The sequence below is a fragment of the Pinus tabuliformis genome, chromosome 6, assembly GCF_031772625.1.
Source record: "Pinus tabuliformis cultivar Carrire ecotype Pingquan chromosome 6, CPIR1, whole genome shotgun sequence".
NCBI classification, from domain to species: Eukaryota; Viridiplantae; Streptophyta; class Pinopsida; order Pinales; family Pinaceae; genus Pinus; species Pinus tabuliformis.
The window spans coordinates 2,035,461,474-2,035,476,146 of record NC_142292.1 but is presented as its reverse complement, the minus strand read 5'-3'; positions in this window follow the sequence as shown (position 1 = coordinate 2,035,476,146).

Genomic DNA, 14,673 nt, shown 5'->3' with positions numbered 1-14,673 from the left:
GTTTTTTTAATATGAAGGAGTGGTCACTTATTTTTTATGGTTTTCTGCATGATATCTTGCCAAATCGGTGGTGGATCTGAGTTGCAAACACAAAGATGGTCGTATATTGGTGGCAGATCTGTGATCAATTCAAAGGTTCTGCTATGTGTTGTGATTATTATTTTTTTACTGTAGCTTGTAATTGTTCACTTGGTTAGAATCGACTGAAGATCAAGGGATTTGGAATCCTATTAGTCGAAAATGAACAATTTCACAGAATCTTATCTCAACGAGACTAACAAACTCTATGAGACCAATTATACCAATTGGATATTCAAGCTAAATACGTTGCCTAAGGGATCAAGTGCATGGTCGATCAACAGCGGTCATGAGCGGAAGCTGACCATTTCGACAGGTGGTACAACAACACTAGTACATCATTGGGATAAAAGGGAGAATAAGGTGCAAGTCTTATTGAAGATGTTTGTTAAAAACATAATTATCCCATATATCAGAGACTGTAAATCGTCCAGTGAGATATGGACTACACTCAAGAACCTTTACCAAGCACAGAACACCAATTGCATCTTGTCACTCAACGGTAAGTTGTTTTCCATGAGGATTTTGGAGAATTAATTTGCCATTGGATTCATTGCATGGGTCAAGGAGAAGGTTTTTAATTTTGATCTTGTCACAATTACATTTAACTAGATGACGGATGAATACAAGATGTACAACATAGGCTTGTCTGCAAGGGAGAAATCCCCTGCATTTGAAGAGCTAAGAGGAATCATGATACAGGAAGAAGAGGGGTAGCATAATTTGAGACGACAGAGTGCCAATCTTGCTTTTATGGTGAAGAAGAAGTCATACAAAGGGAAACAACCACAGGGACAGAAAAGCAGTGGCATTTTTCAAAAAATACTATTTAGAGGTATGTGTCCAAGTAACAATGGTAAAAAATTTGACATTAGATGTTTTTACTATGGGAAAGCCGACCATTTATCTCATTTTTGTTTTAAGTGACAGACAGATGAGGGAAGAAATAAATAGAGTAAGCACACTGGGCACTTTGCTGATGAAAGTCATAGTCATGATCTTCAATTATTCATAGCTGATTTTGCTCTTTCTTCTCTTGAGGAGGATGAGGCTGAAACATGGTTCGTAGACTCAGGCATGTCATCACATATGAAATGTAATAGGAATTGGTTCAAAATTTTTAAAGAAACTACTTGTGGAGCTAATATATATCTAGGTGGTGACAGAGGTTATCATATTAAGGGGTACGGTGATATTCTGGTGATGTTGCCTGATGGTAATATCATATATATTAAAATTGTGGCGTATGTACCCGGGATCAAGAAGAACTTGATCTCTGTTTAAATGGTGGTAGATCAGGACTTGCAAGTCGAATTATTCAGAACATACTCTGTCATAAAGGACAACAAGAAGGAACGAGTTGAATCATGAGTGCATGTGGGAGGCCTATATAGGTTGAAGGTCAAGAGCATGACACACCAAGCTCTAGCTTCAAAAGTATTCACAACCGAGAATCTTTGGCATTAGAGATTCAATCATCTTAACCTACAACATCTCATGCTGCTAAAAAGAAAAGGTATGGTTGATAGACTGTCTGCTTTTTAGAATGTTTATTTAGATTGTGATGGATGTGCATTAGGGAAAATGCATAGGGGAAGAGTTTCCTTTGAATGTTGATAGGAAGAAAAGATATATTTTGGAGCTTGTGCATACATATATATGTGGACCTATGCAGACTAGGTGGCTAGGTGGCGCATATTATTTTCTACTCTTTACTTATGATTGCACTAGATTCTCCTGGGCCAGTTTCTTGGAAAAAGAACAAGACATTTCAATGTTTTAAAGAATTTAAGAATATGGTGGAGAAGCAGACAGGGAAATTCATTAATATTCTCCACCGTGATCAAGGGGGAGAATATAAGTTGGGAGAATTCATGAAATTTTACAGGAATCACGGGGTTATTCAACAACTCACAGTACCTTACACTCCGTAGTAGAATGGAGTCGCTGAAGGAAAGAATAGAACCCTTGTGGAGTCCGCACGAAGTATGCTTCAAGGTAAGGGTCTATTCAATGATTTTTGGGTTGAAGCCATCAACACTACAATATACTTGAAAAATAGGAGTCCAACTAAATGTCTCAACTTTAAAACTCCTTTTGAAGTTTTTTATGGATATAAGTGTGTAGTGAATCATTTAAGGGTTTTTGGGTCAAAATTCTGTTCCTATATTCTGAAGGATGATATGAAGAAGTTAGATCGTAAGGCAACAAAATGCATCTTTGTAGGATCTACACTAAGTTCAAAGCTTATAAGTTGTTTAATCCTTTGACTCATAAAGTTTTTGCAAATCAAGCGTGTTATTTCATGAGCAAACTAAGGAAGGAAATAAGGAGAACAAGATTGAATAATGGCACATTCCATTGTTGATGGAAAAAAGTAGTGAGGACAATCAATAACAACAGAAATAGAAAGAGGAAGAAGCAGGTGATGTAATCAGTAAGTTAAGCACGCTAAAGTCTGAAATAGACATATTTGAGGTGAGTACCTTACCGAGAAGATAAGGTAGGTAGACTCAACTATGAGCCAGATTGAAAGAATATGCTTTAATGCCAAACATTTTAAATGTTAAAGAGCCCACAAATTATAAAGAAGTTAGTCAATATCATGAGTGGAGGGTTGCTAAGAATGAAGAATTTGAATATATTATTAGAAATAATACTTGTGAACTAGTTGAATTTCCTGAAGGAAAAATACCCATAGGTTGCAAGTGTCTTTACAAACCTAAATTTAATGCAGATGCGAGTATAGAAATGTTTAAAGCTAGACTCGTAGCAAAGGGTTATTCACAGAAAGTGGGAATTGACTATGATGAAACCTTTGCTCCTATTGCCAAACTGAATACTATTAGAATGTTAATTGTTGTAGCTACAAAACATTAGTGGAAGCTACACCAATTAAATGTCAAGTTTGTATTTTTAAATGGGTAGTTAAAGGAAGAGGATTATTTAATGCATCCTGAATGGTTTGTTAAACAAGGGTAGGATAATTTAGTTTGTAGATTGAAAAAGACCCTTTATGGTTTAAAACAAGCACCGAGGTCTTCGTACGAGAAGATTGATTCATTTTTCTTATAGCATGGTTTTCAGACTAAGAATGACCCAAAATCTATATCTCATGTATGATGAACAAGGGCAGATAATTTTGATTTCCTTATATGTGTATGACATGATTACAACAGGTAATGCAAATGCATTAATCAAAGAAATCAATTGCAGGTGTCACAAGTTTTTGAAATGAAAGACCTCAGAAATTTACATTATTACCTAGGTCTGGAAGTGTGGATAGACTCTGGGCATACTTTCCTTACTCAAGGGAAGTATGTTAGAGGATTGCTCAAAAAGTTCAGAATGGAACAGTGTAAGAAAAAATCAGTATCTTTGCAACAGAACGTGTAATTGTGCAGAGACGATGGCTCTAAGGAGGTGGATGTTATTTTGTATAGGAAACTAGTTGGTATTCTAATATATTTGACTACAACTAGACCAGACTTAGCATACTCTGTTAGCGTGTTGAGCCAATTTATGTCTAAACCTCTTGAAAGTCATTGGATAGCAGTAAAAAGTGTATTGAGGTATCTTCACGGTACTTGTGATTGTGGTATTTTATACACTGATACATCTCATGTTACTTTATCAGGTTTTTCAGACTTTGATTACGCAGGTAACCTAGATGATCGATGATCTATCATGGGTTATGCAATTTAGTGTTGAATCTGGGGTCATAGCATGGAGCAGTAAAAAATAGAGCACTGTGCCTTTATCTTCAACGAAGTCAAGTACCAAGCAGTATGCGTAGCGACAAGTAGTATGCGTAGCGATAAGTGAGGCTATCTAGTTGAGGAGGCTTCTCCATGATGCAGGAGAAGAGTAGAAGGAAGAAACCATCATCAACTGTGACTAGTAGAGTTCTATTAAGCTCACGAACAACCCAATGTTTCATAAGAATACGAAACACATAGATACTCAGTTTCACTTTGTAAAAGAAAAAGTCTAGTCAAAAGAAATTTTTATTCAATATTGTATAATATGTGACAATGCGGCTGATATTTTTACAAAGCCTCTTGGGAAAGTGAAGTTTGAATTGTTTAGTGGGATGTTAGGACTTCAGGATAATCCTTTCTCCATTAAGGGAGAGAGTTTAAAATAATTAATATTATATTTTATTAATGGAGAAATAGTTACATGGTTGTAATGTAACTCCTTAAGGATTAGTTCCTAGGTTGTAGGAGTTTGTTCTCACCTCCCTATTCCTTTGTGATGTATTTATTGAATCATCTTTGATTAATTGAATTGAGTGTGTACGTTCCAGTTTGTGTAGCCTCCACGTGCAACTTGCTCATATGTTAGTTGCTAGTTAATGTAATTCATTTCTTCTCTTTCCATTTTTCTAACATTCCTATGCCTCTATAGACATTTCCTTGAATTGATATGCTAGTTGTGTTTGGAAAATAGTGAATTGATTTGCTTGTTATATTTAATTAATTGACTTCGAGTTGGAAATATTGAATTTATCAGGTTGTTATTTTGGAATTTTGTTAAAATGAAAGTTGAATTCATATGTGAGCTAGTATTAAGTGTTAGTTTATGGAAAAATTTCTAGTTAGTTTTCGATGTCTAGAATCTAGTCTCGATTCATTGAAATAAAAGTTTAGTGGGTCTTGGATGCTAGTTTGAGGGATGATAGTTGTGTCTCGGAAATATTGAATTGATCATGTGGTTATATTTAATTAGTTGACTTTTCACAATACTAAATTTATAGGAATGCCTCATATATTTGACTATGTGAAATATTGAATTTAAAACCATGGGTACACTAAACCAAGTTCTCAAAACCACTACCATATTACTCTATCAATTTTGAATTTTTCCCAAAGTCAAATTAAAAATTTATTTGTCATATTGCCATTTTAGAATGTGAGGCATTCAAAGACAATAGGTAAAGTTATGCATATATGCACGTAGCTAGCTATTGGGATAATCTATTTAGGTAGGGGTTTGTGGAGAGGCTTGGAGCATTTATTTTGAAGCTTCACAGAAAAAGGGTCCAATACATCAATCACATGAAGAAGCAATATGTCCCATAGGCTATCTTTAGAAGCTTGGAGCATTTATTTTGAAGCTTCACAGAAAAAGAGTCAAATACATGAAGCACATGAAGAAGCAATCTGTGCCGCCATAAACTATCTTAGCCTAGTGGATGTTAAAATAATTTCTTTGTTTCTATATTTTAATTCTAAATCAAATAATTATAATCCCAAAATCTATGGTAAAAATTATGAAAATGCATACCTCTATATTGGGAGATATTCATATATTAGAAAGAACATGAATTTAGCCTATTTTAATTATTAATTATTATTATTGATGTAATATCAACTAATGTTTTAATCTATTTTTATTTTTATATTATATCATCTAAACATTTTGGTTAGATTAAATTACATAAAAATAAAATAAACATAAAATAAATAATTAAAATAGAATTGAGGGAAATAGTCTAATTATATTGGGGTAGTTTATATATATATATATATATATATATATATATATATATATATATCCAAGATTGTTTTAATTCAGGGTTTACCAAAGGTTCAAACCTGTTTTAGAGTGAAAATATATTTGATCATTGTGGGAGGTATAGATCCAGAGGTAAGATGGATCTAAGTTGGTTTTATTTTATTTTTATTTTTATTTTTTATTTTTGTGAAAATATTTATCTTAGAAAATACAGAGAGAAAAGATATTACACACAACACAAATCACAGTCACTATTTATTGATCACATAAAGGAGTTATATATATAAGAATTAGATCAGAATTAGATCACTCAATTCTAGATTATAAAATCAAAAGAAGGTGGATCTATGAATCATACACAACTCACACACATATGGAAATAACTACTAGAAGCACATGTAGAGACTCACAATAGCAACTCACAACAACACAACATGGAAGCATTATTTCCAACACCCTCCCTTAATGCTTACATGGAAAACTAAAACACATATTACAACAAGAATAATCTCTGTCTCACTGGTCTTCATCAACACTCACATCCACTCTGCAATCTCACAAACACGGCTCTTTCACCACCACTTGACCTCCATTTAAAAGTTAACCACCTTTGACCATCATTGATGAACTTTGCAAGATCAACAAAATTGACACTCTCATTGGGGCTTCCATGATAAGAGTGGTCAAGTAATAAACCATCCTATGGACCAACAACCATTATTTCACTTTCCGCTATCTTGTAGTTGCTAGGATGGAGGTCTAGATATTGAATGTGTTTAAAATTTGATCAATCAACTTGACCTTACTAACACACAAGAATTAATGTTTCAACACTGAGGCTTCCAGTTTAAGAACCACCAACCCTTTTTATAACCAATAAAAACACAAAATCAATGACTACTCTTTATTGATCTGTACATATTACATCAAATATAATAATAATAACTTTAGATCAAAAATAAATATAATAATAATAACAGCATATTACAAATCCATATGCAACGCACTATTTCTATTATGCATTAATTAATTCTTATTTATAGGATCAAAAATATATCCCCAAAAAACCATTAACATACTGTGCCAAAGAATTCACTAACCCTATTTTCCAAATCCATTTTATTTTTCCTTGACAATTTACTTATTAACTTTAATACCTAATCAAATGCCACAAAAAACTTCATATATTTGATTCTCGAAAAACTTAAATTTATCGAAAAACTTCATATATTTGATTCTCAGACATATTGAATTTATCAAGTTGTTATTTTGGAATTTGGTTAAAATGAAAGTTTAATTTATATGTGAATGAGTATTTTTTAAGTGTTATTTTTTGGAAAAAAATTTAGTTAATTTTTTGATCTAATTTGTTTAAAGTTTAATGTACTTTGGATTTTAAAGAAATTATATCAGAGAAACTTACTTGGAAAGCTTTCAAAAAATAACATTAAAAACAATTTGAAATCTAATAGAAATTCATTGAAATAAAAATTTAATTATATCTAGAAAATAATGAATTGATGATATGATTATATTTAATTAGTTGATTTTTCTAAATACTAAATTTATAGAAACTGAGTAGTCTAGGCGGAAGAATGTCCAGATTTCCATCGTACCTCAGAAAAACTTCCGACTCTGGCCACCTGCAATTCCTCCACCCTCCGCATTAATGTCCACCACTGACAGATTCTGATTTCCATGGAGTAGTCTAAAAATATGCCGGTTTCCGTCGCCGCTTGTAACAACCTCCGGCTCTAGCGGCCGGCAATTCCTCCGCCCCCGCCACCCTCCGTGAGCTCCGCCCAGCTCCACCACCCTCCGCATTAATGTCCACGACTGACAGATATCTGACAGACATTCTGATTTCCATCGCGTTTCGCTGCCGGGAAGTTATTTCACCATGGAATTTGAATTCCTCTGCCTGGGATTAACTTCAACTTCTCGGGTTAAGGTTCTTCAGAGATTCAAATGGAGAAACCATATTGCAGGTACGTGTCTTCTTACTGTGTTTTTGATGCTATGTTCCGGGTTCGAATCCCATAACAGCTTCTGCTCCAATGCTTGAATCAGAAAAAGAAGCCCTGTTTTCAGTATTGGGTTCTCTGGTAGGAAGTGACTCGAATGTGAGTGGGATTTATCCAGATCCTTATGGTACCACACCTATTCAGGAATCTTCATGCGATCAATTCGGCGATTTCTGGTTCGTTACAGTGTTAAATCTTGACGCCATTTATGATAACTCGCTGAAATGCAGCGAGACCGCCAGCATTCATCCTGCACTTTTCAGCCTGGGCACTTGAAACTTCTATCATTCTACATGTGCTTCAATTGGGCTCCACAGATAATGCCTTCTCGAGGGTGGAAAAATTTGAGCAACTCTATCCAGAGCCTCACATTTCGCAGCAATGAGGCTGTGGTTGGAGAGCTCCCGTCTGAGCTATGTGAGCTGGGAAACTTAGAAAATCTGGTTGTGAAAGAAAATAACATGAAGGGTCCATTGCCAGAGGAGCTGGGGAGATTGTATAAACTGAAAACGCTCCTTGTCAATCGAAATCAGTTCCGTGGTCAAATTCTAACTTCGATTGGCAACTTGGAGAATCTGCTAATCCTGGACCTGAGATTCAATAAGTTGAATGGTACTTTGCCTTCTGAAATTGGGGGCTTAAAATCTCTCATGAAGATGGATTTGAGCGATAATTTTATTTAAACCAGGGTTTATTCTCTACTAATCAGGATTTCAAAATGTCGGCAACCAAGAAAGCTGTTGACAGGCTTCTTATGGAATGTGTTGATAAAACCGCATTCCACTCTGTTCACTTGATCTGACCAACAAAGGGTGCAGATGAAGACCAAGAACTGCAGAGGCGGTTGTATCTAGTACCAAAGCTCTTTTAGTAAATATAAAACCCTAGAATGTTTTTTCAGTTCTTATTCCTAAGAAGCTCACAGCAGCACAGTGATAAAGATTACAAACATCTTAAATAGAGAATGATTCATGAACACTTCCTGCATGTCGGGTGTGAATAAACCTAGGAAATGATATACAATTAGCTCATTAAATGGTTGATCCTTTCTTGATACACTTTCTTCTCCAGTTTTACGCATTTAATATGATAAATTCATTGCATTGTGATTAGAAGGCCTGGTAGTTCTTAGTAAGGGATGGTACCAGACTCTAAGAGTGCCTAGGGTTAACAAAATGCCAGTGAATGCTTTTTAACATTGAATGGCCTTCATTCATCCAAGGTGAGCAAGTGGATGGCATCATTTTTTTGTATCTTCAATCTATACCGTTATTGATGCAGGAGGATCCTTAGCAGAATTCAACGATAAGTTGCTCCAAAGGAGCAGTTTGGAAGTCATTGGGGGAACTCAGAAAATTTTCCAAGTACCAAAATTTATGTGTGCACTCTGATCTGCACTAATAGGCCAGATGAGCTACGTCAGAGACCGTAAAATCTCAGTCAATTGGAATCCAGTTGAATGCCTACTCGGGTCTGTGCTAACATATGAGACACCTAACGGTTGATGACAATTTTGCTGGAAACACAAAGCTAATCAGCAGATGGAAGGAATTTGTTATATCAAATCAGAGAGGCAGATGGAGGTTCATGACTACCATGATAGCCAACATAAGTGGAAAAGGATGAACAGGAACAGTTGGAGATTGAAGAACATATGAAGGATGGAAAATCAGATTCAGGAAATGGCCGAAACTGTGGCCTATAGAGTCCAGTCTTCGGAGATACGATTAGCTGTCTGAGAGAAGAAAAGGATGGTGATAGAATAGCTGCAGAGTATAGACAGCTGAGAGAGGCTATGGGGACCAGAGAAGCAGAGAGTAGACAGTGAGGTCTGAGAGAGATTGATGAAACATCTTTCTGTGTTGCAAAGATTCTGTAGAACTTTCTGCAGTGTGAGTTAATATAGTGATTGAATCCAGAGTTGAATACTATTCCTGTGAAGTTTATTGTATTCACAAATCTTCTGAAATTAACACAAAGACAGAATTTTGCTCCCAATTTGTGTATAGAGGCATTGTTTGCACTTTTATTCTCATAAATTTTGAAGAAGGTTTTTGCTGTGTAACTCTGTATGGCTCAGTGACTGATATTTGTGGCATGTGGAGTTCGGTTTCTCCCCAAATCATTAAGACAGAAACTAATGAAAACTACACTAAGATGAAAAGCTGAAATTAGAGATCTCTAATCAGAGCATATATGTGTACAATACTCTTAAATTCAACCAACGCATTAAAACCACTTCTCCACTTATATGTCCAAGCAATCATCAGACAGGCAGTAGAAACTTACCTTTTGTTGCATGTAGACTGGATGGAAACCGGATTAGAATGTTACAGGAGCAAAACTTAGCAATATTACATAATTTTTTAATAAAAGAGCACACAGAAGTTTCATGGAAATCTTAAAAGTCGTATCTTATAGTGCCTCTGATGGGTCACATATGAAGCATACAGATCTGCAGATGATGGATATTAACCATCGATATTCCAGTAATCATACATACATTTTGATTACTTTGCACTTCTCTTGCTGCTGTAGTTAAGGAAAATATCCATAAGGATAGCAACATTCTACTAATTGGTTTCATAGCTGAAATATGTAGCCAGTGAAAACATATTCAATGGATTGTTCATGTCTGCAATGGTAATATATTGCAGGAAGCAACAGGAGCACTTACCTGAACCTCGTTTTGAGTTCCAGTTTGAACTTTGACATGCTGCTTCAAAGTGTCATGCTTGAGACTAGAACCTATTGAGAAAACTATTTTCTGCTTTTTTAATAAATATAGATGAGCTCAGAGAATGAATTATAGTAGCTAACCTCAACAAGCTTTCAAGAGGTCCACAACAGACAGTGAGCACTGTCCTGCAGACCTAAATAGTCATATCAATTCGAATTTTACTTTCAGCACTCTACAACAGCACAAGCTGCTCCATTTTGTACATAAGGTAAATCAGGCCCTCGCTGCCATTCCTGCAATTTGGTATCATAAATGAGAACCAACCCCTCTTTCAATCCTCGTGCATTCCTCCCACTCCTCAACAGATCATCAATAGACCCTCCAACTTGAATAATATAAACCAAACTCCCCATGGTAACACAGCTGAATTTCAATACATTGTCCATCCTTAGAGGAGATGGAATGGGAGGCTGCTTAATCCTAGTCCAAGAATCAGTATCTGTAACATATTTCCAGAATGATAACTCGACTGCATGACTCGACAACATATAGATACAGGATCCAACCACTGTATAAGCAATCACACAACCCCCATAGGCAACGCCTTGGTCTTAAGCCAAGTATTCGTCTTTGGGTCGAAAGAATCCATAGAACTCACATAAGCATAAGGGTGTATAGAGAGTCCATTCATATTGCCAAACTTAAGCCCACCAATAACATAGAAGATGCCATTAACAAGTTTATGAAAATCCAGAAGCAAGTTTATGAACATTTTCTTCTATGATTGTCCTTGAAGCAAGTTTATGCATATAGTGATAGCAATTTAATGAGAGCTCTGGCCAGATTTTGTTTGGGGGCAATATATTACCAAACCTAACATGCAAAAGCCTCACGATTTCATATAAATTGGCCCTGAAATTTGTAACATGAACTTGACTTCCCAGATCATGCCCAGGAAGTAGGTAAGAGATCTCATCCTTTAATGTAACAGAAATTCCATTTCTGAACAGTATAGCAGATGATTGTACAGGTTGCATAATGTAGAATTGTAAGCAGTACAGGTGACAACATAAATGAGCTATGTTCAGCTATCACATAAAAGAAAGATTCTTGAACCTCAGTAATTCTGACATATACAAAGATCCTCGTGTCTTTCATAAACATTAATCATTTATCACCCAAAGATAGCTGCAGAGTCTACCCTAGATTGGTGGAGTGCTATTACTCTACCCTTTGTCTCCAGTATATATACCAAGGGTACCTAGTCTCAGGGCCATCATATCTTGTCTTGTATTGTATTTATTGTAAAATGAGTTTCTACCCTCGAAGTGGATTGTATGCATTGACGTCTTATAAGATGAGGCCTGGTGCAGTTCCTAGGTGACTTTGGCAAACCAGATTTTGGCATCTAAGTCAAAGAAACTCTAGCAGGGCCTTGGTTCACTGGTGTGGTTGACAATATTGAGCCATCCACTGAGCTCCATTCTTTCTGTGTTCTGCACATGTCAAAAGGAATGAGGCCAGGTGCCTTCCTTTTCAATTTTAATGTCTTCATTTTCAATTAGTAATGCATAAAGAAAACCAGGACAACAGACAAAGTAGAAAGATTGAAGACTTCTGGTATTAGGTTTGAACTGTTTGAGAGCAAGTGAAAGTTATGACTTCTAAAGAAACTTTTAATTGAGTCCAAAAGCTGGGAATTAAGTTGAGGGAGGAGTATCTACCAATCAACACTTGGGGCATTGATTATTTCTTGATTGAACTAGGGGGGAGTAATGGTGTCCTCATGATACAGTCACCTTTCCAACGGCCACAATGGGATTTGAAATTGTTAGAATTTGAAAGAAACAATTGTGATTCATCAGTTTCTTGCCTGTACTAGGGATTCATTGGCCTTGGATGTTACGAAAGCTTCCCCAGGATAACCCAGCTCGGCCCTCTTATCCCAGGCCATTACGCTGAAGACATTCTCTGGGTCTGCATTGGTACCTTAACAATCGAGATACCAGTACTAAGTTTTCAGACATTCTCTGGGTCTGCATTGGTACCTTAACAATCGAGATACCAGTACTAAGTTTTCATATTACAGATATGATTGCAAACCAGCAAAAGTTTGCAGGTGAGCAAACGACTGGACCGTTGCTCTCCGAGTGTGGGATAAAAAGTTTGGACTTTTGGGTGTTTCCCCTGCTAGTATTGACATTGCTAATCTCTACAATCAGTCCACTACTCTACTGGATACAAATTTTTCAAGAGAGCAGTCTATATCTGGATAAGAGGCTCAAATGGGAGTCAGTTTCTATTCATAATTTTATTGTAGTAAAAACAGAGGCAAGGATATGCTATTCTTGGCATTTTCTTTTATGCTTGTCTATGATTTGTTCATAATCTTATTCCCCAATAAAGGACTACATAGATAACATTTGCATTTTAATTTTGTGAATCTGTTTGGCTGGTTTCATTGATAATTTTACTCCCTGGTAAGAGAGTACATGGCATCTTTTCCTTGGATTCTGTGATTGAGGTAGTAAATTTTTGTCCCTCGCTATATTTTTTTTGTTTTGTTTTTGAGGTATTTTGCATTCTACATTTGTGATTTGGTTAGTTGGGAATTTTCTTCAAAAATTAATTGAGTTTTAAAATTCGGTATTTTTCCTTTTTGAGCTTTCTGATTTGGTTGGTTTTTGTTTTCAAATTCACTCCATATTTGTTCACGGTTTATTGCATAAAAGCCTAAAAACAGAGTATAATGGTAAACATGGCTCTTTTTTCTTTTTGGCTTATTTTATTAGCGAGTTTTGCAATATAAAATATGCATGCCATTGATATTTGGCCATTATATTGTTCAAGGTACCTGAAGGACTAAGTCAACATGTAGAGCCATCAAGGAAAGCACAGGCTAACTGGTATGCCTATCATCTTTTTACAAATGACAGATTAATTTTACAAATGATTTTTTTTAGACTTGCAAAATAATTTAAACTCTGCTTTTATATTTTCATGGAGCACACTTTGAGAAAATAGACCTGGCTTTATTCTTGCACATCCAAGAGAGTTTTTTTGTATTGTGGGTCATTATGACCAACAATATCCAAGGCTTTAGGGTTCAGATTCCAGAAATATATATTACTACTAGTTTCTTCCAAGGGGCACATTAGGGGAAATATATTCCGAAAGGTACTTCTTCTTCCCATATATATAGTCTAATAATTCCCATGTTTCACCAGCCTGAGAATTTGTGATATCATGGGTTTGTTTTCCATTTAACAGAAGCATGAAGTGTTTTGTTCTGTGCAACAACTGCAAACGTTCCCAGAAACGATACTAATCAGATTCATAGAATTGGTGGAGATAACAATCGAGATACCAGTACTACGTTTTTTGTTCTGTGCAACAACTGCAAACGTTCCCAGAAACGATACTAATCAGATTCATAGAATTGGTGGAGACAACAATCGAGATACCAGTACTAAGTTTTCATATTACAGATATGATTGCAAACCAGCGAAAGTTCGGAGGTGAGCAAACGACTGGATCGTTGCTCTCCGAGTGTGGGATAAAATGTTTGGACTTTTGGGTGTTTGCCCTGCTAATATCGACAATGCTAATCTCTACAATCAGTCCACTACTCTATTAGATACAAATTTTTCAAGAGAGCAGTCTATGTCTGGATAAGAGGCTTTGAAAGATATTAAACAAAGATTACCCCAAAAGAAAGAAAGTTTTCTTTGAAAAATATGTGACAAATATGATTAATGAGTGCACCATTTCTTCAAATGTTTGCTGAGAAGGAAGCAGCTTCAAAAAATGGTGGCAAGAATATAAGCAAATGAAACCAGTTGAATGGAAATTAAGCTCTCCATCGTATGAGGTAATGGAACAACTTTTTGGAAGAGTCCAATGTACAAACTTTGCAAATGTATTTTTATTTAGATTTTACAGATGGGGGATTTCATGTGACAGTGAGTTGAGATGAGTGCATAAATTCTGTAGGTAGACCAAAGAAATGTATTTTTAATTAGATTTTACAAATGGGGGATTTCATGACACTACGAATTCTAATTCACATGTACTTAATAGATATAGGGCTCGAACAGATCTATGGTGGTGACAAATGTTTATGAAAAACATGAGGATCTTCGTTAAAGCAATTTTCTTTTAGGAAATAGTTGAACACGGTACCTTTGTGTTGTCACTGTCACATGTACTACTTACAATTCAACACTATGTAACCTGTACAATCATCAATTATCCTGTTCTGTTACATTAGAAGATGAGATCTCTTACCTACTTCCCTTGCAAGGTTCAGGAAGTCATGTTCTTGTTACAAATTGCAGGGTCAATTTATATGAAATTGTGAGGCTTTTGCAT